The 26,940-nt window shown below is 43.5% G+C and overlaps 1 protein-coding gene and 1 long non-coding RNA gene across 5 annotated transcripts in view; one reads left to right on the top strand and one right to left on the bottom strand.

Moving 5' to 3' along the window:
* The window catches only part of RIPOR3 (RIPOR family member 3), a 177,747-nt gene that overhangs the window by 115,798 nt on the left and 35,009 nt on the right, over nt 1–26,940 (bottom strand). For all 4 annotated transcript variants that reach the window (XM_061631275.1, XM_061631279.1, XM_061631276.1 and 1 more), the window contains exon 2: nt 20,288–20,414. The gene's annotated coding sequence lies outside the window, so the exon portion shown is untranslated. The remainder of the gene's footprint in view (nt 1–20,287; nt 20,415–26,940) is intronic.
* On the top strand, nt 1,932–25,776 carry LOC133387136 (uncharacterized). Its single transcript, XR_009763373.1, has 4 exons — nt 1,932–2,064; nt 16,320–16,414; nt 20,365–20,486; nt 25,338–25,776. It is a non-coding gene; the product is annotated as an uncharacterized LOC133387136 (long non-coding RNA).

Genomic DNA, 26,940 nt, shown 5'->3' with positions numbered 1-26,940 from the left:
CAGGTCCATCTCTAAGCTTTTTGTTAAGCCACTTTGGCTTTTTCTGCTGTCTTCCACCTTTTTTCCTTGTTGGAATTGTTTGTAATTGTGCCTTTAAAATTTCCTTTTTTAGAAACTCCCACCTGTCTTAGACTCATTTTCTTGTTAGGGTCACTTGCCATCAGGGCCAGTTCTAAAGGGCGGCCAGGTGGGGCACTGGCCTGATGGCCCCTGGAGCTACAGGGGGCCCCTCAGCTGCCCCTCCGCTCCCCTTCCGTGATCTGCGGCCCCCCACCCCCCCACCTACCTGTCTGCTGTCTTTTACCGTTGCCCTTAACAAAGATGGCAGCCGCGGTTTCCCTAAGGTACTGAAGCCCCTGCCGCCATCTTAGTTGATGGCCAAGATGTGCGCACATAGCACGCACACATGCCATCAACAAAGATGGCGGCGGAGGCATCATCCCCTTAGGGAAACCACGACCGCCATCTTTGTTAAGGGCAATGGTAAAAGACAGGAGACACATAAGTGGGGGCGTGCAGGGCCACGTGCGCGCGTGCACACACACACACGCCGGGGCCCAGGGCAAGCTGATGCCCAAGGGCCCCGGCATGCCTGGAGCCAGCCCTGCTTCCCATGGAACCCTATTTATCATTCATTAGCTTTCCTGAAGTCTAGTTTATATGTTTGGCTACACTCAGCTTTTGATTCCTTTAAAATCAAGAACTCAAGTATAATGTAGGCACTTTCCCCCAAAATTCCGTTAACAGCCACTTCATCCACTAAGTCATCTCTATAGGTTAAAATCAAGACAAGGAGAACTGATCCTCTACTTCCTTTCTCCACTTTCTGTAGGAAAAAGTTATCTCGCACACAAGTCAGGAATTACTTGGAGGGGCCGTGTTTGGCAGAATTTGTCTCCCAACAGATATTGGGGTAATTGAAGTCCCACATTGCTACTACATCATGCTTCATTGAAATATTGGCAATTTGCTTTTCAAAAGTTTCATCCTCGACTTCTCCTTTATTGGGTGGTCGGTAGTAGATTCCAGCCACCATGTCCCTTTTATTCCTTGCCCCATTTATTTTAAGCCAGATACTCTCAGTAGGGCTACCAAACTCATCCTTCTGTATTTCTATTCAGGGGTATATATTTTTAACATATAGCACAACTCTGCCTCCTTTTCTATTTCTTCTGTTGTTTTTGAAGAAGTTATATCCTTCAATTGCTGTATTCCAGTCATGGGAGTCATCCCACCAGGTTTCAGTTATACCTATCAAGTTGTATTTACCCTCCTATATTAAGAGTTGACATTCGTCCTGTTTGTTTCCCATACTCTGAGCATTAGTATATAGACATTGAAGACCACGCGATTTATGGTTTAGCCGCCTTCCTACATAAAAATAATGAGTTTAGTCTTCATAAAAATTATTGGGCCCTTTCGAGCCATTCTCTCAATGTCTGTTACTGTGCATAAGCCTTCGTCAATCGTTACCTCCAGGTTTAAGTCTCCCTCCCACTTAGGATTCAGTTTAAAGCCCTCCTAATGAATGCCAAATTTTTTGTTGAATGGCAAATTTTAGATTGTAAGTCCCTTAGGGTGGAGACTTGTCCTCTTGCATTTTGTAAAGCACAATGCACTTTGATGATGATGATGATACAGCAAAATATATTATCCCCTCTAGTTATTTATGTTTTTGCCAACTTTCCCCCTATAATTAGTGATTTCTGGGTTCCATCTGGTCAAAAGTTTTGCAAGGAAAAAATGGCTCACTAGCCTTTCCTCCTCCTAAACCATTTTAGGTGATGTTTTTCTTTCAGTTATGGGCTCAAATAATATTTACTTAAGCTTAGTAAACTACCTCTGTTAACACATTCACCAAAGGTGCTAGGATTGCCAGATGCCCAGGACTGACCTGGGCAGAACAGGATCTGCTTTGTCCAGAACTGAGGATAGATTTCACCCTGGAAATGGAGGCAGCAAACCAGTGCACAGCTAGGCATGCTTACATCCTACTGATTTCACTGGGACCTAAGTGCTTCTTACAACAAGTCATCCCTGGATTGCATCCACCAGCCACAGCAGGTATTGCCAAAGAGGAACAGGTAGATTTATCTTGGACCCCATTAAAAATGTATATATCTAGAGTTCCTGACAGATTTTGCCCATATGCTTTTCTCACAGCAACATGGTAAGGGTTAAAGCTTATAAAATGGTAGGGAAATGACAAGCACAGTGCTGTTGTACAAAATCATCAGAACTTGGTTGCTGTTACTATCAAAGTACCTAAATACCAGGGCTAATTAAGGTTCAGTTCTTAACTTTCACTGCAGTGTTAAATCTACTGGGAAAATAATCTCTGCTTTTAACCTTTGCTCTTAGGCATTTTTAGAAAGACCATCGACCTCAGTAGCAATGTCATCCTAACAAGATACTTCACTATATAAACATTCCAAAACTATGATATTCAGAATCAGCATCCTCTGCCTGTAAAATTATCCAGTTGCTGGCACTGTAATATAGCCATTAGTGTTGCAATTAAATTGTATTTACTTAAATATGCTTTAAAAGCTGAGATGCCAATTTTTTTAAATCCTGGCACCCAAAAACTCCTTTTGGAGGTTCCTTGAATAGCAATGTTTTGTTTTGTTTTAATTCCATGTGACCAACAACCATTTACATGTGAATGCCAACAACAACATATGAGTTTTGTGAAAATAGGTATGGATTAGGGTTGCCAGGCTCAGGGCCTGAGACTGATCCTGTATCTTTAGGAGAAGAGAAAGTCAGCCAAGTGCAGGTGTTCTTGCAACACTGTAATGGGAAAAACCACAAGGTGGAATTCTCCCTTCCCCCTGCACAATTTTTAAAGATACAGACGACCTCTTGGTTGCAAGGCCTGGTCTCCAAGAGGTCTTCTGTATCTTTAAAAATTGTGCAGGGGGAAGGGAGAATTCCACCTTGTGGTTTTTCCCATTACAGTGTTGCAAGAACACCTGCACTTGGCTGATTTTTTCTTCTCCTAAAGATACAGGATCAGCCAAAAGCCCTGAGCCTGGCAACCCTAGTATGGATATGTATGTGTGTATTCCTACTTTTGGGACACAGACAAGTGAATGTGGGCAGTCATATTTAGGTGACTCCTAATGTTCACCAGTGAATCTCTGAGTTTTCAGGCAATATTTATCTGGGATTACCAGCTTTCCCATGTGAATGCCAACAAATTTCTGACAGTCACTGTAATGTATATGTCTGTTATAAAATAAACCCAAGAAGTTCTAGTAATATTTAAATTCCTAACTGAGGAATTCTGGTTGAGGTACAGCCTTAAAAACACCTACACAGCAAAATGCGCAAGCAGAATGACTTGTGCTCATGCAACAGAACCTCCTCTCTCTTTTCTCACCCTGTGCTCTCCCTGAAGCCCCCTTCCCAAACCTGCTCTAGCCAGTGTGCCTGCCCTAACCTCATCTAGTTTGGCTCTGAGGCATCCATGGACTCCACAAACACAACATGATGTAATTGGCAGACAAATCCTGGGAGGTGTGTATGTTTGTGCACATGCATGTGTGTGTGTTCCCTGAAGCAATATCTGTAAAGACCTGACAAAAGACCCTTGGTAGTCTGTAATATTCCAGTGGTGTGTTCCAATGGGAGCAAAGGTGACCCAAGAATGCAGAGGTGATGGGCAGAGATACTCAACCTCGTTCTAGAGCAGCCTTTCCCAACTAGTGGGCCACCAGATGTTGTTGGACCACAACTCCCATCAGCCTCAGTCAGCATTGCCAATGGTCAGGAAAGATGGGAATTGTGGTCCAACAACATCTGGAGGCACACTGGTTGGGAGAAGGGGTGAAACAGGTGTCTTTGTAAACCTGGGGTGAGCAGATTTTTTTCAGCCCAAAGGGCACATTCCTCTGTGGGTAAACTTTCAGGGCCCACATACCAACTGTGGGTGTAGTCAGGGGTAAAAGTGGGTGGAGCAACACATGAATCTTACATGTATACAGTAAGCTACATTCCAGCCATTAACAAGTCAAGAGTTTTCTACTCACACACACCCATCTGTTCAGCCTCCACCCAGGCAGGCAAGAGGCATGATCACCGTTTAGTTAAATGTTCCAATCAGTCAAAAGCACTCAACAAGGATGCGGAGCGGAGTCAGTGAGGAGTGCAGCCTGGGGGTAATGGCATGGCCTGGGAAGAGTCCTAAGGGTCAGAGAAAGATCTGGAGGGCCACATTCACCTCTGGTGTAAAGGACAACAAAAGGATTTGGGTCGGACAAAAAGATGTGGGCAGAGTCAGGGTGCAGACTGTTCCCCTAGAATATATTATGTGGGAACAGCAGACTTTGGAGTGTCTGCTGGAGTGTTAAGTTATGCCCTTCTGTCTGTGTATTTGTAAATAAATGCAAGTATTACAAAATGCCAGAAGCTTCCAGTGAACCTATTCTAAAGGAGACCACACCCACTAAGTTCTGTGCCACTGGAAATTCTCACCAGAGAAGTGGAGTGCCTGTAAATAATATTATCTCCTTTGTAAATGTGGAGAATGAATCATTACCCAAAGTTTGCAAAACATCTATTTTTAATTTTTGTTTTTGTTGGGATTATTTTTCACTCAAGGGCTGGCATATGCTATGATGGGATTTTCCAAAGTGCTACATACCAAGGTTAGCACAGAGGACTTTGAAAATCCTGTCCGTAACTCTTTCCTTAAATCTTAAAGGCCGACAGCAGTAATAGCCTTTTTCCTTTAAAGAGTCAGCAGTAATAACTGTGAACAGCCGTGGACTTGTCAGTTAGCAAGAAGTAAAACAATCAGAAGGAACAGACTACTTCTCACTAGTTATATCCCCAAGTATATGCATGCTATCTTTTACATCAGGGGTAGGGAACATTTTTAGCCCTAGGGCCACATTCTCTTCTGGGCAATCTTCTGGGGGCCACATACCAGTGGTGGCCATGGTCAAAGGCAGAAGTGGGTCAAGCAATTGATGTAAATGTTACCTTTGTACAGTAGGCTACTTTCTATACAGTCACACACCCCTCTCTATCCTCCACCCAGACAGGCAAGAAATATCATCGGTGTTCAGCCAAGCAAAACACTCAGGGTGGGAAGCAAGCCCCGTAGAGAGGTGATGTGACCTGTGGAGAGTTCCAAGGGCCGGATACAGAGACCCAAAGGGCCACATTTGGCTGCAGGATCTGAGGGTCTCCAGCCCTGTTTTACATCATGTAGGGAATATGATGCAAAAGACCGGCTCTCTCGACTTCTTCATTAAAATAGCTGCAGAAGGGGACCTCCGATTTTGATTGAAGCAGCAGTGTTGGGAAGAGGGTGTTCAATCAGTGTCCCCAGCACCATTTTCCCTATCTAATTTCTTCTCCCCCCCCCCAAAAAAAAAGTTGCCACTGAGGCGGCCCTACTTCATATGGCAGGCTGTAGGCTTTGGTAAGACCAAATAATTGATGAGGCACAATGGACTCTAATGGGTGCTGGACTTAGTAATGATTGATTGATTGATTGATTGATTGATTGATCGATTTATTGATTGATTGATTGATTGATCGATCGATACTAACGGGCAATGGCTTCAAGCTCCTGAAATGTGACACAATAGAAAACTGCGATATGGTTTCACACACAGGTACACAGGAAGCTACCATATATCGAGTCAGGCCCTTGTTCCATCTAGCTCAGTTTCGTTACTGTCTAGAAGCAGCTCTCTATGATTTCCTCATCCCTACCTGGAGACATCAGGGATTGAACCTACAACCTTTTGTACGCAAAGCATATGGTCTGCCATTGTCTTCTGCCCCTTCCTTTCCCTGTGGTGAATGAACCATGCACCATACGCACCCCTGCTCAACCCATTTTTGGAAGAATGTTTGTTTATTTCTTTCGTGCTACACTGACTTGCAGGCTGTCTTGTGCCAAACTTCACTTCCAGACACATTTTGCAGCTCAGATGAAAAATAAGTGAACTTGCTTTGTGTGAACCTTCTCCATCAAACACTCTATGAGAGAGGCTGAGGAGAGAAAGTAGTGATGGTTAGGAAACAGTCAGGTAAGGAAATATAATACCCATAACAATGGGGGAAGGGCAGTGAATTTGTGACCATGCAAATCAGGGCATGCCATTCTAATGGAAAACTAATGGCAATCTTAGCGGCCCTTTTGGCTTCTAAAAAGCTAGCAATAAATTATCATAAATAAAAATTATAGCCATGGGGAGAGAGAGAGAGAGAGAGAGAGAGAGAGAGAGAGAGAGAAATGGATCCCAACACACACATTTGGAATATGGGGGGGGGGGAAGCAGCTTCGGGTGGGTTGGAGCAGAGAAGTGGCAGGTGGGGAAAGGCTTAAGCATCTCTTCTCTCACTGCTTTTCCACTTTACATCACTCCCTCTCAACTCTACTTGTCTGTGAGATAAAGTCACATCTGGGTAAACTTACATATGATTACATGTAATATATAGTTCAGCCCTAAGGGCATATGGAACCCAGGATTACTGGTGGAGAGAGATGGGTACACAGTACATTAAATATAGATAGCCTAAACTGCTTGGAAACCACTGCACTAGCATTGCGCAAGATGCTTCTACCCCTCTGTTACAAATAAGTGAAAGTCACAGTTACACAACTTTGTAACATGAAGCTGCCAATTAATCAGCAGCAGTCAACTCGTGGTGAGAAATATGCATGTTGGCTGACTATGGACTGCATTACTACTAATCAGACACTCAAAATGTGAGTGCATGTTTGGACCCCTTAATATAGATTGACTATCATATGAAGAGTTAGCTCTACTGTGTGATTCCAAATCCAAATTCTTCATTGTGGAATCCTACATTCTCTGTGTGCAGTCATTTGTGCCCTGGGAGTGAGTATCTGAGCATCTGGGTGCTTGCTGCTCACTCCTCTGGGTTGCTGTCTCTTGAGACAGCTGAAGTTCCTGGTAAGTGCTACAAGGACTGGGACCCCCTGCCTGACCCTGGCTCCAGAGAGAGGCTGCAGTTAATCTTGCAGCATCTTGCATCAGCTCCTGGCAGGGTCAGGGGGCATAAAAGCCTGGCTGCCCTTGGGCATTGCCACTGAAGGTAAGACACCAAAGGGGAATGCCCCTTAAGGAGTCCCGAGCGCAAGGGCACTACCCCCTTCTATTTCTTTCTTTTTTCAACCAATCTAGAGGAGATTGGTAGTGGGGAAGGCGCATGGCACATATGTAGTTCCTGCGCAGGGTGAGAGCCTTTGCAGTGAACTGAATGATAGGAGAAAGTCACCAGATGCCTTCAGAGTGAGAGTCTGTAACTTGCAGAAGTCTGGCCCTCCTTGGGTGTGAAATGGGGGGAGCAGCTGTGGTCCGTGTGAAAGATATTGAGTGGATCTGACTGTTCCCAATTCTCTCACAGGCCTACTGGGATAACTGGTTCAGGTAGGTTTTGTTGGTGGGCTCTTGCTGGGTCCATATCAGGTGTTTAGGAGGAGTCTTAGTAAGGAAGGACATGGGTGATGCCACCCCAGTTCCAGTGATCAGGGGTAGAGGGAAGTATTGCCATAAGGAGGTGGTGAACTACTATAGAAGATGAGGGCAAGGCTATTTACCCTTTGTTACTTGCTCCCACTCATCTCATGGATGGGTTCCTTGTTGCTCATCTGTTGTGCCCACTGGCCTGGGTGTATTGTTTAATGCCAGATAGGTACCCAGTAAGTCCACACTCATCCATGATTTGATTGTGGATGAAGGTGCCGATTTGGTGTGCATTACTGAGACCTGGGTGGGTGAACTGGGAGGAGTTGATCTGATCCAGCTTTGCCCACCTGGATACTTGGTGCAACACCAGCACAGGCTGCAGGGATGGAGGGGAGGAGGAGTTGCTGTGGTCTACAGAACTTCTGTCTCTGCAACCAGGAAACCACTATGTCTTAGAGCTTGCTGTGAGGGTCTGCACCTGGTATCAGGCCAAGGAGACAGTAAACTAGGGTTGCTGCTGGTGTATTGTTCACCTTGCTGCCTGGCAGATTCTCTGACTGAGCTGGCAGAAGCCACCTTGACTGTGGTATTGGAGGAGGCCAGAATGATAGTCCTGGGTGATTTCAATGTCCATGCTGAGGCTGCCTCTAGTATTCCAGCTCAGGACTTCATGGCTTCCATGATGACCATGGGGCTGTCTCAAATTGTCACCGGCCAGACGCATAGGGCAGGGCACACTCTCGACTTGGGTTTTGCTCCAGATGGAGGAAGGGGTGGTCCGGAGATGGGGGGTGGTGGATGTCACCCCGTTGTCAATTCCTGGTGAAATTTAGACTTATCACTCCTATCTCCTGCAGGGGTGATAGACAGATTAAGATGGTCCGTCTCTGGAGACTCATGGAATCCATGGGATTCCTGAATGCCCTGGGAGGGATAGAGCAGGTGACCCTGTTGAAGCCCTTGTCACACTTTAGAACACAGAGTTACGTTGGGCTCTTAACACGGTTGCCCCTGAGCACCCTCTCCAGCATTGTGAAGCCCGGTTTGCACCTTGGTACACCATTGAGCTAAGTGCAATGAAACAGGCTGACGACAGCTAGAGTGCAAGTGGCGAAAGACATTTTGTGAGGCTGTTCAGGCAAGAGTAAAACATCATAACTGTCCCTACTGTGTGGCGGTGAAGGCTGCAAAGAAGGCCCACTTCTCTGCCACCATCACATCCTCAAGCAGCTGTCCAGTGGAGCTCTTCCGTATTCAGGGTCTGTTGACATCAACTCCAGGAAATGGAGGTTAAGAACCTTCAGAGGACCACTCTTGATGCCCCATCCACACCTACTGTAGTCCCAGTGAGGCGTCCAGTGCAATTTCTGCTGCAACTTCTTGGGAACAGTTTCAGTTGATGAGGCCTGATGATGTGGATAAGGTGCTTGCAATGACAGAGCCAGCAATGTGTCCTCTCGACCCTTGCTCTTTTTGGCTGATTCAAGCTTGCTGAGGGTTTGACCGTTGCGGGAGGGAGTAGTTCCAGCCACCCTGAAAGAGGTGGTGATCTGACAGCTCCTGAGAAAGCCCACCCTGGACCCATTGATTTGTGACAATTACCAACCAGTCACAAATACCCCCTTCTTAGGGAAAGTGATTGAGAGGGTTGTGGCACAGCAGTTGTAAGTACTCTGGGATGAAACAGATTACATTGACCCATTCCAGTCTGGGTTCAGGCCTGGTTATGGGACTGAATCAGCCTTGGTCGCCCTGGTGGATGACCTTTGTCGGGAGAAGGAGAGGGGGAGTGTGACCCTGTTATTCTTACTTGGTCTCTCAGCGGATTTTGATACCATTGACCATGGTATCCTTCTGGGCCAACTTGGTGAGATGGGTATCTGAGGCACTGTTTTACAGTGGTTCCGATCCTATCTCCAAGGTCGTTTTCAGAGGATAGCATTGGGTGATTGTCTTTTGGCCCCCTGGCAGTTCTGCTGGGGGATGCAGCAGGGTACCATCTTGTCCCCCATGCTGTTTAACATCTATATGAAGCCCTTGGGAGCGGTCATCAGGAGATTTGGGGTGAGGTGTCAGCTGTATGCTGATGATACCCAACTCTATTTCTCTGAAACATTTGAATTGGGAGAGGCCATGCAAGCCCTGAACCACTGCCTGGACTCAGTGGTGGGTTGGATGAGGGCCAATAAACTGAGTCTGAATCCTAGGAATACAGAGACACGGTGGGTTGGTGGTTCCCGAGCTCAGGTAATTGGTCAGTTGCCTGCTTTGGATGGGGTCGTACTCCCTCTGAAAGAGCAAGTCTGTAGTCTAGGGATGCTCCTGGAGACATCTTTGTCGCTAGAGGCCCAGGTGGCCTCAGTGGCTAGGAGTACCTTTTACCACCTTTGGATGGTAAGATAGTTGTGTCCGTTTCTGCACCAGGATAGCCTGACCACTGTTGTCCATTCACTGGAAACCTCCAGGCTGAATTACTGTAATGCACTCTATGTGGAACTACCCTTGAGGTTCGTCTGGAAGGTGCAGCTGGTGCAAAATGTGGTGGCAAGATTGCTCACTGGAGCAGGGTATTGCCAACATGTCACCCTGCTGCTTAAAGAATTGCACTGGTTACCTATTAGCTATCGGGCTAAGTGCAAGGTTCTTGTTTTGGTGTACAAAGCCCTATACAGCTCAGGACCAGGATACCTGAAAGACGGTCTTACCCCTTATATACCCAGTCAATCAGTGTGCTCTGCAGGTGAGGGCCTCCTGAAGATACTATCTTATCAGGAGGTCCATTCTGCACAACATAGGAAAAGGACCTTTAGTGTGGTAGCGCCTGTCCTTTGGAATTCCCTCCCCTCCAATATTAGATAGGGGCCATTTCTGTTACCTTTTCAGCACCTACTGAAGACCTTCCTCTTTCCACAAGCCTTTTAAGTTGAGACCTTATCCCAGTGTGTGTCTGTGCTGGAATTGCTTTTTAATATGTTTTTAAACCTTTTTTTAAAAAAAAGTTTTTAAAACATTTTTAAAGCTTTTTAAAAAATGTTTTAAAAGATGTTTTGTTTTAATATATTTTAAAGTAAGGGCGGGATACAAATCAAATAATAAATAAATAAGTTAAGCAAGCCAGTTTCCTGAAGTTTTTTTTAGTTAGCATTAATTTATTTTGAACCTAAGATTTGTGTTTTCGTTGAATTTAGGCTTTTTGGCAACACCAAAAGTGATGACAGCAAATACTTAGCAGAAGATTATTAAAAGGGATTAAGATAGACAGGAGAGAAGAAATTCTGCATCCCATAGGTAGCGGGACCACTTACACATTATTAAAAAAGAGGAAATGCAGCACCAAAAATGGGGGCAATAGAGGACACATCTGAATATTTCCATATGCTAATTTATATGTATAGATGTACATTTAGAAATGATTACTGTAATTTAAATGGAAAGACAATGCATCTCACCACAGTGAGAAAGACTGAGACCAGGTGGCCTCTGTCCCTCTTCAGTCTGCTCTTCAGGTGCTAACTGCTGATTGGCAACTTCAAGGCCCCTCCTGCTCTCCCTTCTGAGGATTGTTTCCCTTTAAACTGCACTTGGAATGAACAGCCCTTCAAATGAAGCAAGTATGGGGAACCTTTGACCCTCCAGATGTTGCTAGACTGCAGCTTCCATCATCCCTGGCCATGCTTGCAGAGACTGATGGGAATTGTAGTTCAGCAACATATGGAGGGCCAGATCTGAAATAAAGTAGGGTACATAGTCTTCCTACCCATAGGGTGCTATCTATGACCGCTAGAAGACCAGTCAAACAACACACACATATGTAACCCAAGCATACACACCATTTCTAAGCATATGGCATATAATGCCCATTCATAAAGTTTTACCTAGAATCATAAAGACTAGAAACTTGTGGGTTTTAAACAAAATACAAACAGTCAGATTCTCAGAAATTCATATTGCTTATGCCTGCAGACCATGATTATACACAATTATAGAAAGACAGAATAGACACATCAGACCAAATGTTAAACAACAAGATTGTTTTACTGCACAATAAAAGGTGCAGCTGTTACTCATTGTTTGAGGGGTCTAGATATCTTTCCCCAGATTGCTTCAGTTCTGAGGAAATCATGTTTTCCCAGCATTGAAACTGCCCCTGGGGAAATGCAATTTATTTTATCCCAGATAGTACATTCATCACAGTTTGAGGTACTTTGTGGGACATGATCGCTTGAGCATCTTTGACACCTTTTGGCTAGTGCCTGTGATATCACTGGGGACAAGAGACACACTCCTGTTCCCTTACCACCACAACACAAAACCAATACCCTTACTGTGTTTCATAGCATGGGGGGGGCCCTTCTTTAGAAACAAAAGTGTTCACTGCTATAAAGTACATGGAAGAATTCCCTTTTCAAAATTAAGAAAATAACAGCTTGAACATCAGCAACATTGCTCACCTCTTCTGTGGCAACACACCGCCATTTTGTGAACCTTTTCTAATTTCATTCTAGGCTATGCATTTTGGAACACATATTTGGCCCGATGCTATTTTTTTAACAAAAATATTTGATTTTAAGCAGCAAACAAGCTGTACTCCAGCAGAAAGTCTATCCTCTCCACCCTGCCACCACCGTCACTCAGGATCTTGCACTATTTATACTGGATATGTGCTAATATGATGCTTTAAAATTCTTGGCTTTTGTCATCTAGAAAGGCTTTGACTACGCCCTCATACTCTTTAGCCGTCATGCAAAGATTTTACATTTTACAGCTGTGGAACTGAATGACTGGGATGGCCAGGAGACAGATCAAATGAAGGAAATAGAAACAGTGGTGTACCTTGTCAGAAATACGGGAGGATTTTTAACTGTAAATTTGGCAGCTGTAGTATACACACACACACTCACAAAGAGTAGTGTTGTGGAGGAGGAATGCAGGGATTTCCCCCCCCCTTCAGAACAGGAGCAATGACATCATTTTCTAGAGCACCTCAGTCCAGGGTGGTACACATGGGGGGGGGGATGATTGAGATCAACTCAACTCATGAACTTCATGGCTGATCAGGGATATGAACCCAAGTCTCCACAGCCAAAATCCAACATGCTGCTTCAGCACCCTTTGCCAGTTCACTATTCTATGACTAGGACTGTCAGCTGATCCTAATAAACTGGGTATTATGCTATGTCCTGACAGCTGGTATAGCACAGTGAGGAGGAGAGCCTGGCTGGGAGTCCAGAGTCTGTGAGTTCAAATCCCCGCTCGTGTCTCCTGGGTGTCAAGGACCAGCTAAAGATCACCCCCACAGTGAGTGGCTCAGGGGTTACGTGCCCTGCCACCTGTGCAGCCATGGGCAAGCTGCATAGTCCCAAGGAGCCCAGTTGCCCCCCAGCTGCCAGTGGTGGACAAGGAAGGGGCTGGCTTGTGCAGGTGTGGCAAGCTGAGCAGGCCCTAGTCAGCTGGGGAGAACTAGCCTCAGAGGGAGGCAATGGTGAACCCCCTCTGAATACCGCTTACCATGAAAACTCTCTTCATAGGCTAGCCATAAGTCGGGATCGACTTGAAGGCAGTCCATTTCCATTTCATGTCCTGCTACTGTTATTGCTGTTGTATGTATATGGGAGGGGAAGAGAGACAGACAGACGCAGCTCACCATGTGAGGCTGAGCCTCAATATTGCTTACCGGGAGGGAGAAGGGTGATACAAATGCACCAGCAGAGCTACCTTCCCCATTGCCTTGCCACCCCCCTAGGTAAGCAAAAACAGCCCACCTCTTCAGAAGCTAGCATAGCAGCTCTGCCCCACCTAGCAAGCTGTCCTGCCCTCTGCATTTTTGAACTCCCCCTAGGGGTGTGGCTATGGGGACCACCATGACAAGTCCCTGCATTTCAGACTGTACCACGTTTGTGGAAGCAGAAAAATCTTTAGAGAGGATGTATTGAGGCAAATAAAAATTCAGATCAGTGAGGATGGAACATGTTCAGTGTCAGTGGATGCTGAGTTTATGCTGTGGGTGGGGACAGAAAACAGGGAAGGAGGGGAAATGGAAGAAGGGATGACTGAAAGAAGACATGACTGAGTAGAACACTGAGCAGGAGCACTCCACACTGCAGTGTGTGTGTGTGTGTGTGTGTGTGTGTGTGTGTGTGTGTGTGTGTGTGAGTGTGTGAGTGTGTGAGTGTGTGTGTGTGAGTGTGTGTGTGTGAGTGAGTGAGTGAGAGAGAGAGAGAGACCCTGACATAAACTCTAATGTTACTAGGGTTGCCAGGTTCAGGGCCTGAGACTGATCCTGTATCTTTAGGAGAAGAGAAAGTTAGTGAAGTGCAGGTGTTCTTGCAACACTGTAATGGGAAAAACCACAAGGTGGAATTCTCCCTTCCCCTTGCACAACTTTTAAAGAAACAGAAGACCTTTTGGTTGTCAGGCCCGGCCTCCAAGTAGTTAGTGAAGGGTGCTGAGAGTTGCTAGGTGATGCCCTATCCCCCTCACAGAGCTTCAATCAGAGCGGCTGACTGTTAAACCACTCTGGCCACTGGAGCTCTGTCAGGGGTATGGGATTCTCCTCTCAGCACCCTTCACAAATTACACTTCTCAGGATTTTTGGGGGGAAGCCATGTTTGTCTAAAGTGAAACAAAAGTCTGGCATGGATGTGGCCCCCTGATTAGGCAAGCCAAACAGCTGTGCGTCTGACTTTTAGAACACTGGCAGTTGGTTCTTACTGAGTATGCCCCAGCTTATCATTGACTCCAATGCTAAATTTCTTAAATTAATTAAAAATTGGCCAGCCATTTTTTAAACTTTTAAACTGCAGAAGATGAAGGTCAGGGTATGGGGCAAGGTCAATAATAGGATTATAGGTACTCTGTGAACATGGCTGATTTTTAATGAATTTCAACAAATTATGAGAACTCTGACAGAAAAATGTCTAACAGGGGTCTGGTTTTTTTCTGTCTCTTTTTACATTTTGAACTCTTGATTCTCTCTGACTGTTTTGCTTATTGCCATGAAAATTTAGAGGGTTGTTAAGCAAGCGTTTCTGAGTTCAGGACTATACTTTTTGTAAGGTTTTGGTTTGAAATGAGCCTATGGGAAGCATCAGAATGGCGTGGGGGTATTTTCAATTTAACATTGTGGAATGCGAAAAATCCATGCTGGCTATAGTATACAGTCACTTTCATGGCTCATAAACTGAATGCATTCACTGGTCGTCTGCTGATGTATTTAAAAGAAACATTTTCAAAAAGATGATAGACTCACCACCCTCTCATCCACTGGGGCAAATTAAGAATCTCACTTTCACCTAGCAGCTAGCCCACCCACTGGACAAGTTAGACAACTTGTCCAGGATTTCCGCCTGAAAAGGGTGGTGCCTTCACTGCAGAGTGAAATGGAGCAAACAATAGAAAACAGAAAATGCACAGCAAAAAATGATTCAGAAAATAGGAAGCATACACTTTTTTTAAAAAAATACCAAAAAACCACCCAACCCCTAGACTGAAAGTCTAAGCCTCACCCACAAAATTCAATTAAAGCATCATCCAGCACTCAGCAAACCAATCTGCAATGCAGCAAGCATGTTATATATAACCAGAGCTGTGTGTATTCTACAAATCTACAATGTATGGATTCAAGTCCTCTCAATTCTTCCATGTGCATTCTTGGTTGTAAGGAAATGTATATTCTTAAAAGTTAACATTCCCAGAATTTTTGGCAGAGCTTGCCACAGGCTTATACACATGAGTAGCTTGCACTCGTTATTTGCTTGGTCACTGTCACAGATATTCCAATCCAAAGATCAGCAAGTTTTCGTGAGTGCACAAAGCTGTCATGTGCATAGGCTTCCCACATTCAACAGCGCCATGGGCAGATCTGCATATGCCTTTGAAGGGTAGGAGGGAGTCCTGTACATTCAGGAGCTCCGTGTGTGGGACCAGCTGGATGAGGGTATGAACAGCATCACTACTGAACAAGGACATTTAAAAGGTTGTTGTTGTTTATTAAATTTCTATCCCTTTCTACTCCCAGGTGGACCTCAGGGCAGCAAACAAGGGATAAAACACTAAAAACATCTTAAAACATCACAAAAACAAAACATCTTGAAAATGTTTTTTTTTTAATTCTTTAAAAACTTCTTAAAAAGCAGTTCCAAAACAGACACAGACTGGGATAAGATCTCTACTTAAAAGGTTTCTTGAAAGAGGAAGGTTTGAAGATCCTTAGGAAATACTGTTCCTGGGACAGAGCTATATTGCTGCCACTGTATTGATCTACAAAGCACAAGCAGTGAAACAGCCTCCAGTAGAGGTTAGCTGTGAAAATTAATTAGCTTGTTTCTTCTATAGCCTTGAAAGCTGAGACCAAAAACTGGAGTGAACATATACCTTCTGGCTAACCATTATAACTAAGCTGGCTTGTCCAGATGTACTGATCCTTCCTTCCTTCCTTCTTGAACATTTCAGATTTTTTACCATTTTACAACAGCAGCAAAACAAAAAAAAGGGAGTGAGAGGGGAATAAATAGTTTGGTGTGAAAATTGAGAGAAAGGGATATGGGGGTTCAAGAACGGGAAAATAAGAGGTTCTTGGTCTGGAATGGTTATTAATGTTGTAGCAATGTTCTTCTTCTGCATTTCCTTTCATTCCTGGTTCCATGCTAGACATCAGAAAGGTATATTTTACATATACACATCCATTTGAATCCATTATTGATGCAAAGGTCAGGCAGTGGAGGCTGGTCCATTAGGGAGTGCTGCCCCACCAACATGAGTCTGCCCTCAGCCACCCCCCACTGCCTGCTTTCCTACTTATACCCTGCCCAAGGGGTGACATGGGCTATCTTTCTCATCCTCCTCTGTCTCTTTCATTTGTAGAGTTTTGTTGTTGTTGTTATGTGCCTCCAAGTCGACTACAACTTATGGCGACCCTATGAATCAGGGACCTCCAAGAGCATCTGTCATGAACCATTGTAAGTTCAGGTCTGTGGCTTCCTTTAAGGAATCAATCCATCTCTTGTTTGGCTTTCGTCTTTTTCTACTCCCTTCTGTTTTCTCCAAAATCATTGTCTTTTCTTGTGAATCATGTCTTCTCATTATGTATCCAAAGTATGATAACCTCAGTTTCACCATTTTAGCTTCTAGTGATAGTTCTGGTTTAATTTAGCTTTGGCTATGGGGCGGTATACAAATGTAATAAATAAATAAATAATTTGTTCTAACACCCAATTATTTGTCTTTTTCGCAGTCCATGGTATCCGCAAAGCTCTCCTCCAACACATAGTTAGCAGCATCAGTGCCAACTTCATTTTCATTCAGCAGGGAGGAGGATGGGGACAAAACCAGAATTAATTAATTAATTAGTTAGTGTGAGATCCATATTTGGATTTCCAGGTAAGTTGCAACATTTTTTAATAACAAGCAACATATATCTTAACCACACAAATCACCTGTATTTTAAGGCCAAGTTTTAAGTACATGCCGCATTAGCAAGGGCCAGCCCTAACATTAGACAAAGTTGCCTTTGCCTTAGGGGACAGCTGCTGGGAGATGGGGAGGTACTGAGGCAGAGCTATGTGTGCCTTGGGGCCTGTGCTTTGTCCTCTAAGCTAGCTTGCATCCTTCAGTTGCAGTAGAGGGTGCTGTCCCATCACCATTGTTGAAGTAAGATTCAGCTATGAGTCTCTACAAGAAATAGGAGGGGAGGAGTGCTATCATACCCTTCACCATTGGCAAGTGAGGTGAGCTAGCCTTGCCAGCAGCCTAGCCTTGCCAACTTCATTTTCACTGCTACGTTCACTGAAGGAACATGGCAGAACCAAATCACATTCTTTAAAATACCCAATTCACTACCACATCTCAAACATGTGTATAACGTGCCAGGCAAGTTGAAGTTTAGCCTTTCAATATGATGGCGAGAGCAAGCAATTAATCCCCCAAATCTTCAAAAATTTTACTCCCTCCTTAATAAGAACAGAGGAAGCTGCTCTATACCAGGTTGGTCCACTGGTCCATCTAGCTCAGTACGGTCTACTCTGACTTTCAGTGGCTCCCCAGGGTTTGGGGCATCTCCCTACCTGGAGATGCAACCTGCAACCTTCTGCATGCAAATCATGTGCTTTACATTTCTTCCCCTTGGCCCATGTCATCATTTGGCAACAACAAAAAGTGGCTAGCATCCAAACCAGGAAAAAGAAGGAGAGGCCAAAGCCAAGATACTGGAAAAATAGAAAATTATTTTTATTGTAAGCCCAACACGTGAAAATTAACAGGCTGAAAAGTGTTGGGCTTACAATACAAATAAATTTCTATTTTTCCAGCATCTTGGCTTTGGCCCCTCCTTCTTTTTCCATGTCATCATTTGCACATCCACGAGTTCAACCATGTTGTGCAATGGGGAGGGTTGTTTCGTGCTTCCCTAGAGCTGCACTCTGGTCATCATCAAACCAGAATCTTGTCACTGCTCAGAAGGCACTGAAGGTGTGCCAACAACCCTTGCTGTGGGATTTTCTTTCCACACAATCAAAAGGCCCAGAAAAAACCACTCCACTGCAGGCTGATTTGCAAGCACAGAAATCCCACCATTGCTCTGCTGGTTTCAATTTCAAACTGATGACAAATTCAAATGCCTGAATCGCAGATTCTGGAATGTAGCAGGATCTAGCTGGACATGTAGTCTGCTCAGTCTTGGCAGGAACCAGGACTGTACTTGGCTGAATTCTAATAAGTCCTTTAAAAGCAAGGGCATACTTTTAGGAAACTACTGAGGGAGGGGGAAGGCTTAGGAAAGAACAAAGCTAGGCAACATACTACTGGCGGGCTGCATATAGCTGTCAAGAGATTCTTCTTGCTGTTAAACCCTCCCTCAAGAGACAATTTGCATAATTTAATGTTTTTATTTAATATACGTATATATACCCACCCTACAGCCTAATGCCTCCCCAGGTGGTTTGTAATACAATACAAACAACAATAAAATCAATGCTATAAAATCAATACAAAGCAAAGCAAATCATAATAAAACCGGCAATAAAGCAGCGGCAGCAAAGTAGGTTAAGAAACATAACTTTAAAAGTCGGGGGGAAGGGTGAGGACAAAATGTGAGCCTCTCTGGGGAGAGAATTACACAAGTGTGGCACCACCATCATAAAGGCCCTCTCCCAAAAAGGCACCTACCTCACCTCACCTCAGAACATCAACTGAATGCACTAAGAATGTGAGCCGTGTGGGTCTGTGCAGAGTTCAGCACTTACCAGTTGTGCTGTGGTTGTTCTGCAGCAGCCATCCCCAACCTGGTACCCTCTAGATCCGGACTGAGAAGCTTTGGCCCTCAAAATGTTGTTGGACTCCAATATTTCAGCAACTTATTCAGAATTGATGGCAAGAAAATATTTGGGATAGAGGAAATTCCCATCAGACTCTTATTATATGACTATGGCTATGACAGCAAGATTATTATGGAATACTGATAATGGAAGATTGGACACTGAAATTACTGGACTTAACAGGACTATTGAAGATGGAAGATGGAATTAATAGGGATAATGGAATAATGGCTATTGAAATTATTGGACCTAACAGATTTTGATGAGATGGATTAATCGATATGTTTATTTGGACTATGGTTATGACAATAAGATTATTATTATTATTAACGAGATGGATTAATCGACATGTTTATTTGGAGAAAAATTGATAGATATATTTCTTAAAGAATTGAAACCTCTCTTTGACTTTTTGTGGAAAGAATAAAGTAATGTTTATGAGATTTGATGATTAATTAAGATAACTACTGGAGGAAAGTGATCTTATAATATAATTTAAGAGACAGGATTGTTATATATTGTAGACCTATAACTGATTTGATCTGCGACAAATGGGAAGTCAACATTTTATTTTTTTGTTTAATCATTTTTGTTTTGTTTTGTTTTTTGTCTTTGAATGTTTTATGATTTTGTTTTGTATGTTTTATGAAAATTTGAATAAAAATTATTGTAAAAAAAAAATGTTGTTGGACTCCCATCAGCCCCACTCAATGACCAAGGATTATGGGAACTGTAGTTCACCAACATCTGGAGGGCTAAAGTTCCCCAGCCCTGCTCTAGATGTTGCTGAACTACATCTAGTGCACACTGGAGGGGGGGGCGTACTCACCTGACCTCCTGAAAGCCGAGTCACTGCTGCTTACTGGGAGAGGTGAGGCGGTGGAGAGAGCACTGTGGTTTCCTGCCAGTGTGTTTGCACTGTGCCAACCTGCTCACTGCCTCACTCCTCCCCCTCTCCCTTCCTGGTAAGCAGCAGCAACTCAGCTATCTGGAGGTCAGCTGAGTGCCACTGTCCCGCTACACCATCCACATAAAATATGCTGGACTAGATGGACCACTGGTCTGGTCCAGCAGGCTCTCCCTATGTTCTTACTGACTACAGCTCCCATCATCCCTGACCATTGGGTATGCTGGCTGGGGCTGTTAAGAGTTGGAGTCCAACAACATCTCGAGGGTGACAGGCTCCTCATCACCCAGAATGGATACAACTCATGTGAATGTATGTTAGGCATACATTAGTTTGACTGTGTTGGCCTCTGATAATGGAAGGGGAAAATGCAGCTGCTACTAAGATAGTGATAGAAATAGCACCATTCCTGCTTCTCTGGCCCAATCCTGATCCCAGCAAATGCACTGGGAGTTTTGCCACAGTTTCAAAGGGAGGAGGAGCAAGACTTTTATAATCATGATTTGGCTCGAACAACGGAAAAACACATTAGTTATGGCCTTCTATAGGAAAGATACATCAGGATTTTTCCTACTTCCAAGGTTTCATTATTTTTTAAAAAAATCTTTACTGACCGGTTCTCTTCTGCTACTTCTGCTGTGTTAGATGCTTAGTTAGATCATGGTGAGAAATACCATCTGTTCCCTTACAGCACAGGAACCAGAGAGTCCACCAGCACTTTGGCTATGTTAAAAACAAGCCCTATGGAAGAAAAAGAAATCATATTGATGACAATCATGTCTCACTGCCCAACTTGAGCCTCAAGAAAGACGGGTCTGTATTATTTCCTTCTCCTTCCCTCCCATACATTGATGTGGCAAAATAAGCACTTGTATCATAAACTAGTGAGACACCCACTCAATTGTGGAATGCATGTGAAAATATGGCCATAAAGACACTGATGTATTTACAAGTGAGAGCTGCAACAAAATGTTGCAGTGTGACATGCTCTATTTCACGGTTCCAGGCAGCCCTTTCCCAGGATACTCCATTCTGTTTCTCCTCCTTCCCCACTTCCTAGGTTTTCTGTTTCACAGCCTCACCCAAATGACACTCAGTGTTCTGTAGTCACTGAGCATGCTTAGTTCTCATTGGCTGTTTGGGATTTCACTCCCTCCCATATTTTTTCTTATTTCTTTTCCCCCCCAGTGCTTCTGCAAACCTAAGAGTCTCCCCAAACCTGCTGATACCTCTCTCTCTCTTATGCATGGTACCATTTTGGCTACATGTAGGATCAGCACTCAGACACTGAGTTTACTATTAGTATACAGGATTTCTCCTATTTCATCCCTACCTTTCTATATAAAATTATAATTGAGGGAGCTTACAAACCATAAAGCAGCCATCAATCACAATAAAGCAAGTAAGGTGATCTATACAACAAGCTCAAAAGCAGCAGTAGCAGTAAAATCCTTAAGAAAAGCTATATCTCAGAACATGAGTAGCAAAGAAGCCAAGCATAATCCCCTTGGAATGCTTGAAATGCTACTCCAGATGCTGGGTGCCAGTACACCATATATTTAAAGAGGAGGTCCTCGGAGGCAGAGTGAGATTATCTAGCAGGCTTATTTGTGAGGACGCAGTCCTTGAGATATTCTGGTCCCAGATAGTTTAGGGCAGTCTTTCCCAAGCCAATGTCTATACTGGCTAGGTCTGATGGGAGTTGTAGGCCAAAACATCTGGAGGGCATCAGGTTGGGCGAAACTGGTTTAGGACTTTATAAAGGTCAAAACCAGCACCTTGAACAGAGCCTCAAAACAAACTGGCAACCAGATTTGCTCCATTTGTGTAATATGCAGTGCAGTTCTATGACCACCACTGACTGTAAAGGAGGTCTCACTGTGATCACTGGGGCTTATACCCAGATGAATGTGCACCAGATTGAACTAAAGCTTTATTCTCTTGTCCTTTAATCAGGAGATCTTTGAGGTGAAGTACTTCAAAGGTAAGAAAGGATGGGAATCGTAATCACCAAACTAGGTCCAGGAAGTACTGGTTAATGAGAACTCTTCAAGATTAGCAGGTTCCCTCGCAGGGCAAGTAGCAACTTTTCACTGGGGCCACAGCATGGAGGGGGAGTTAAACTTCCCCTTCCTTCTTGCTGTGATCCTGGTACAGATCTCTCTCTCCCTACTCCTATTTTTAAAAAAGGAAAGGGGGAGAAAGTACAATCCATACATTTAACGTAGCATGTAGTTTGGCCCTAAGCAACCTTTCAAGTCAGGGATACAAGCTGCAACAAATTAGCAATACAATCCTAAGCATGTCTGCTCAGATGTAAGTTTGACTGACTCTTAACTCTTAAGGAATATTCTGTATGCCTCAATTTTAGTGCAAAAGGAAATATTAAAGATGTACACTTCACTGAGATTTTGCAACATGACTCTAATGAGTTTACTAAACCAGTCGTATGGAAGCCAGACCATTTAAACCTTGGAACCAAGCAAGTTTCTGTTGGAATAGGCAAATACTGCATGTTCACCTTGGGGGATATTTGGGGAAATATCCCATGTACCTGTTCACCATGATGTAACTTCCTTATGGGTAGGGTTAGTTACCTGGTTTCCTCCTTCCTTTGTCCTAGGGATTCTTTGAATATTCTCCATTGCTGATCTATCTACCACTGGGAGAGGCCGCATGGCGCATGGCTCTCTGCTGAGAGCATCAATACTAAATACTAAGATGGACTGAGACTATTTTTCTTTCATCTAAGCTAGAGCCTATGTTTCTGAACATATGAAGAGGTCATGAGTAAATGTTCTTTATCTTTTACCTAAGAAGATTGTGTCTGTTGTTATTTGTATAGAGAAAGGTGTGGACTGGTTTATCTCATTCTGCTGCTTGTTTTTATCTCTGCTAAGAAATAGGACCACCAAACTTAGTTCCTATTTCAGCTTGGTATATTTTAAAATACCGAACAGTTTCTTTGAAACCAAGCAAGGGAGCTTAAATAGATTTGGAACTATGTGGCTCGGTTACTAGTAGATGCTTTATATTTCTAAAATGATCCTGTGAAGCGGCAACCAACAGCAATTTAATTTAGCCTTAATAAATTAGGAGGATGAGATTAAGGCTGCAATCCTAACCACGCTTACCTGGCCTTACTGAATTCAATAGGACTCACTTCTGAGTTGAAATGTTTAGGATTGCACTATAAGGCTGTAATCCTATACTCAAGTATCTGGAAGCAAGCCCCACTGAACTCAACTGGACATGCATAGGCTTGCACTGTAAATCCCATGATAGGGCCAACAGGATGAACAGTATATAGTTAAGTAGTTAAGATAGTATTTGTGACAGTAAGCACTTATCAGTGTCTTTTTAAAAACTGGCATGCATGCTGCAAAAACAGATAATAAATTTACAGAAGCACTGCTCATATCTTCTTTATTTGTGAGAACGAATTGTCCATGACACCATTTAAGAGAAGAATGTAAACACAAGAAATGGCTGAATAGGAAAGGAAAGAACTCTGGAGCACTGTGCACACAGGAGCATGCAAAAGCTTTTGGTGAGTGTGACAGCAGCTCAACCTGCCCACCTACTAGTATGGCCATAGTGTTAGCTCCTAAGCAAGCGATCAAACTTCCTGACCAAAACAGCCTTTACACAAATGGCAACAGACATATCTAGTATGGAAGATCCAGAAGGGCTTCAGAAGGGGGGCTTGTGGTTCACTAGTCTTGTATCTGAGCCAGCTGGGTGTTATCCATTATTCCCATATTACATCTGCATGTATTTTCTGACATGGAGGTGACATCCTCCAGTAATACTGAAACATAGATACTAAACTTTCTGTGCAGGGCACAAGTTAGTTCAGTGTTCCATACACCACCTAGCACTTCATTAGTGCCAAGCACAGTACTAGTAATAGAAGCCACTACGGAGGATGGCTGAATCTGTCTATCTTGGGTCCATGTCATTTTCACATATGCTTATTCATAAGTTTCATCTGTCTTCTTTCCACATTAATCTACAATTTGAAAAAAATCCACACAAAAATTCACCTCTAAATATATAAAATTTGCCAAGAAATTGCATATAAATACATAAACACTTATTTTTAGCATATTTCATCTCAAAATATGTATTTCTCAATATATTTTATCTCAGAATGCACATTTAGACATGTGTTTTGATACTTTTTTGAGACAAGAACAGCAGCACAAAATTCAAAGTGTGAAATTGAAGGATAGCTACATTTTGATCATTAGTTTGCGAGGTATATGGATCAAGTAAGTTTGTATCAGAATTGTCAAAGATTAAATTCCCCAAGCATCCTGACCGGCACACGAGTGGTGGTGAACCTTGTTCAACACAATGACCATATTACCTTCTGAGGAAACTTCCAGGGACTATAAGCCAGTGATGGGCAGAGTCAAAAGAGGGCAGAGCAACAAATGGAAATTTTACCTTTGTGCAGTAGACTAGTTTCTACACACACTCACTCTCTCCATTTTATCCTTCCTACCGACAAGCAAGAGGCATTATTGGAGTTCAAGGACACATTCCAGCCAGTCAAAAACACTCAAAGAGGCTACAAAGCAGGGCTGGTGAAGGGTGTGGCCTGGGAAGAATTCTGTGAGCCACACAGAAAGGCCTGGAGAGCCACATTCGGCCCCCAGGCCTGAGGTTCCCCACTTCCACAGTACACCATAGCAGGTGCTGGAATCCTGCTATAGTCTCACATCCATAATGCCGTTAAAAAAGCAAACTTAACATTCATTCCCACTTTTCATTTGTCCTTAGTTTGGAACTGGGGGAGGTGATTCCCAAAAGTGCTCCTACGTGGCTATAGCAATGATAAGAGGATGCAGCCTTGTACCACTGCTAGAAATCCCCTTTGCTGGATCATTTTCTTTTCTTGCATGGATATCTTAGCTGGTGCCTGCATAGTTATTACTGCTACTAATGAGTCAGTGTATGTAGTTACTGATTGGATCAGAGACTGTGCATACTCCACACCTGGGTATGGAGATCAAATGCAACTATGTATGCATATGTGATGTTCCAAGTGCATTCCCCACCTGCAGTGCAAAATGTGCAAAGGGAGGCACCACATCACCCATCTTTTGATGAGGACTGCTCATCCCCAACCACAGTGTAGGATAAAGCAGGATAACAATATAGGATGACCGCATGTGTTAGAAGGAAGGGCCATAGATTAGTGGTAGCACATCTGCTTTGCATGCAGAAGGTCCTAGATTTAATCCTCAACATCTCTAGGTAGGCCTGGAAGAGACCCCTTCTTGGAGAGCCACTGCCAGTCAATGTCAACAATACTGAGCTAGATGAACTATTATTCTGACTCTGTATGCTGTTGTTGTTGTTATGTGCCTCCAAGTCGACTACGACTTATGGCAACCCTATGAATCAGTGACCTCCAACAGCATCTGCCATGAACCACCCTGTTCAGATCTTGTAAGTCCAGGTCTGTGGCTTCCTTTATGGAATCAATCCATCTCTTGTTTGGCCTTCCACTTTTCTACTCCCTTCTGTTTTTCCCAGCATTATGGTCTTTTCTAGTGAATCATGTCTTCTTATTATGTGTCCAAAGTATGATAACCTCAGTTTCATCATTTCTGGTTTAATTTGTTCTAACACTAAAATTTGTCTTTTTTGCAGGCCATGGAATGCGCAAAGCTCTCCTCCAACACCACATTTCAAATGAGTTGATTTTTCTCCTATCTGCTTTTTTCACTGTCCAACTTTCACATCCATACATAGAAATTGGGAATACTATGGTCTGAATTATCCTGACTTTAGTGTTTAGTGATACATCTTTACATTTGAAGACCTTTTCTAGTTCTCTCATAGCTGCCCTCCCCAGTCCGAGCCAGTCCTCTGTATACTACAGCTTCCTATATTAGTAGTGTGCAGTAGCTTGTTAGGCAAGAGTCTGTCTCTAGATCAGGGTCACTGCTTGCATGCAGCTGACATGAAAAGAGAAACAAGCCTCAAGTCAGTATTGAATTGGAAAGTTCATTCTTATGGAAAGACACCAAGTTTATTCTTGTGGAAGGATCCCAAGAGAATTATCTTTGAAGAGCATCACAGGCTCTATTGCCCCTGAGGAAGATTTTAAATTGAAACATGTTGGGCTTCTCGAGTGACTTTTATTCCACAATAAAAAATTTACCACTTTGGCGCCAGTTTGAGGCTAGTTTATGTTGTCATGTTTTTCTTCCCACTAATTGCCCTCCCCTTTTTTCCCCCACACTTGCACACCGAAGAACCCATTTGCAATGACAATGTCAAAACTAACACGGTTCAGCTTTAAATCTCAATATTTTCTAAATAAAAAGACAGGCAGTGCTTAATATGTACAAAGGGAGGACCCATAGCTCAAGCCTGCTTGGTCTGGGAGTCAAGTTTAAAGGCTCACACTGCAATTAAATATATTCACAAGACAGTAATCTGCTTGGTATTTTGTTTGTTTTAGCTTTTTAAAAAGATGTATTATTGTAAAGGGTGTGATCCAAACCAGTAGGCAGACTGAAAAGAGGTGTGTTGCATCTCTCAAAATTAATCCAGAAAACTATCCTGTCCATGCATCACAAAAAGAAGTACTGGTCTATTTATTATGCAATTCAGTTTGGTTGAGATTGTTTGATCACTGGCAGATTCAGGGTAGCATGTCTTCAGTGCCTTTTCATACTATGTTCCCTGAAACCACAGGCAGGCAATCTGCATTCCTCAGGCCAGTATAAATTTATGTGGCCTTTGGCCTAATTTCATGCAGCCCTCTGCCTAATTTCAAACACCCTCTGCAAGGGATTGCTTCGGTTCAGACTTCTGGCAAGAACAATCTATACCTCTTCCAGCAGGCTGGAAAGAGAGAGAGGGGGGGGTGGCAAAAGAGAGAAAAGGGGTTGACAAAAAGAGTGAAAGATGGGAGCAGAAAGTGAGAGAGAGAAAAGGGTTGGCCCTGCCTACTTTTTGCTCTAATCCCTGTCCACCATTGGCTTTAGTTCCCCACAGTCAGCATGTTGCTCTTGACAGCTAGTTTACCCCTAAGGAAATGCAGCCCTCACCAGAAAAAAAGGTTGTCCACCCCTGCCTTAAACCCTTGACCTGTTGTTGTTATTGATATTGTTAATTAGTCACTTTTTACATATGTGTCTCAAAGTGGCTTAGATCATAAAAACACAAATAACAAAAACATTAAAAACCAAATATAGAAACAGCAATAAAGCAAGAGTTCCTTGGAAGCTTGACACAAGTTCCT

Source organism: Rhineura floridana, chromosome 6 (assembly GCF_030035675.1).
Source record: "Rhineura floridana isolate rRhiFlo1 chromosome 6, rRhiFlo1.hap2, whole genome shotgun sequence".
Lineage (NCBI taxonomy): Eukaryota > Metazoa > Chordata > Lepidosauria > Squamata > Rhineuridae > Rhineura > Rhineura floridana.
This window is presented reverse-complemented; position numbering and strand designations above follow the sequence as displayed.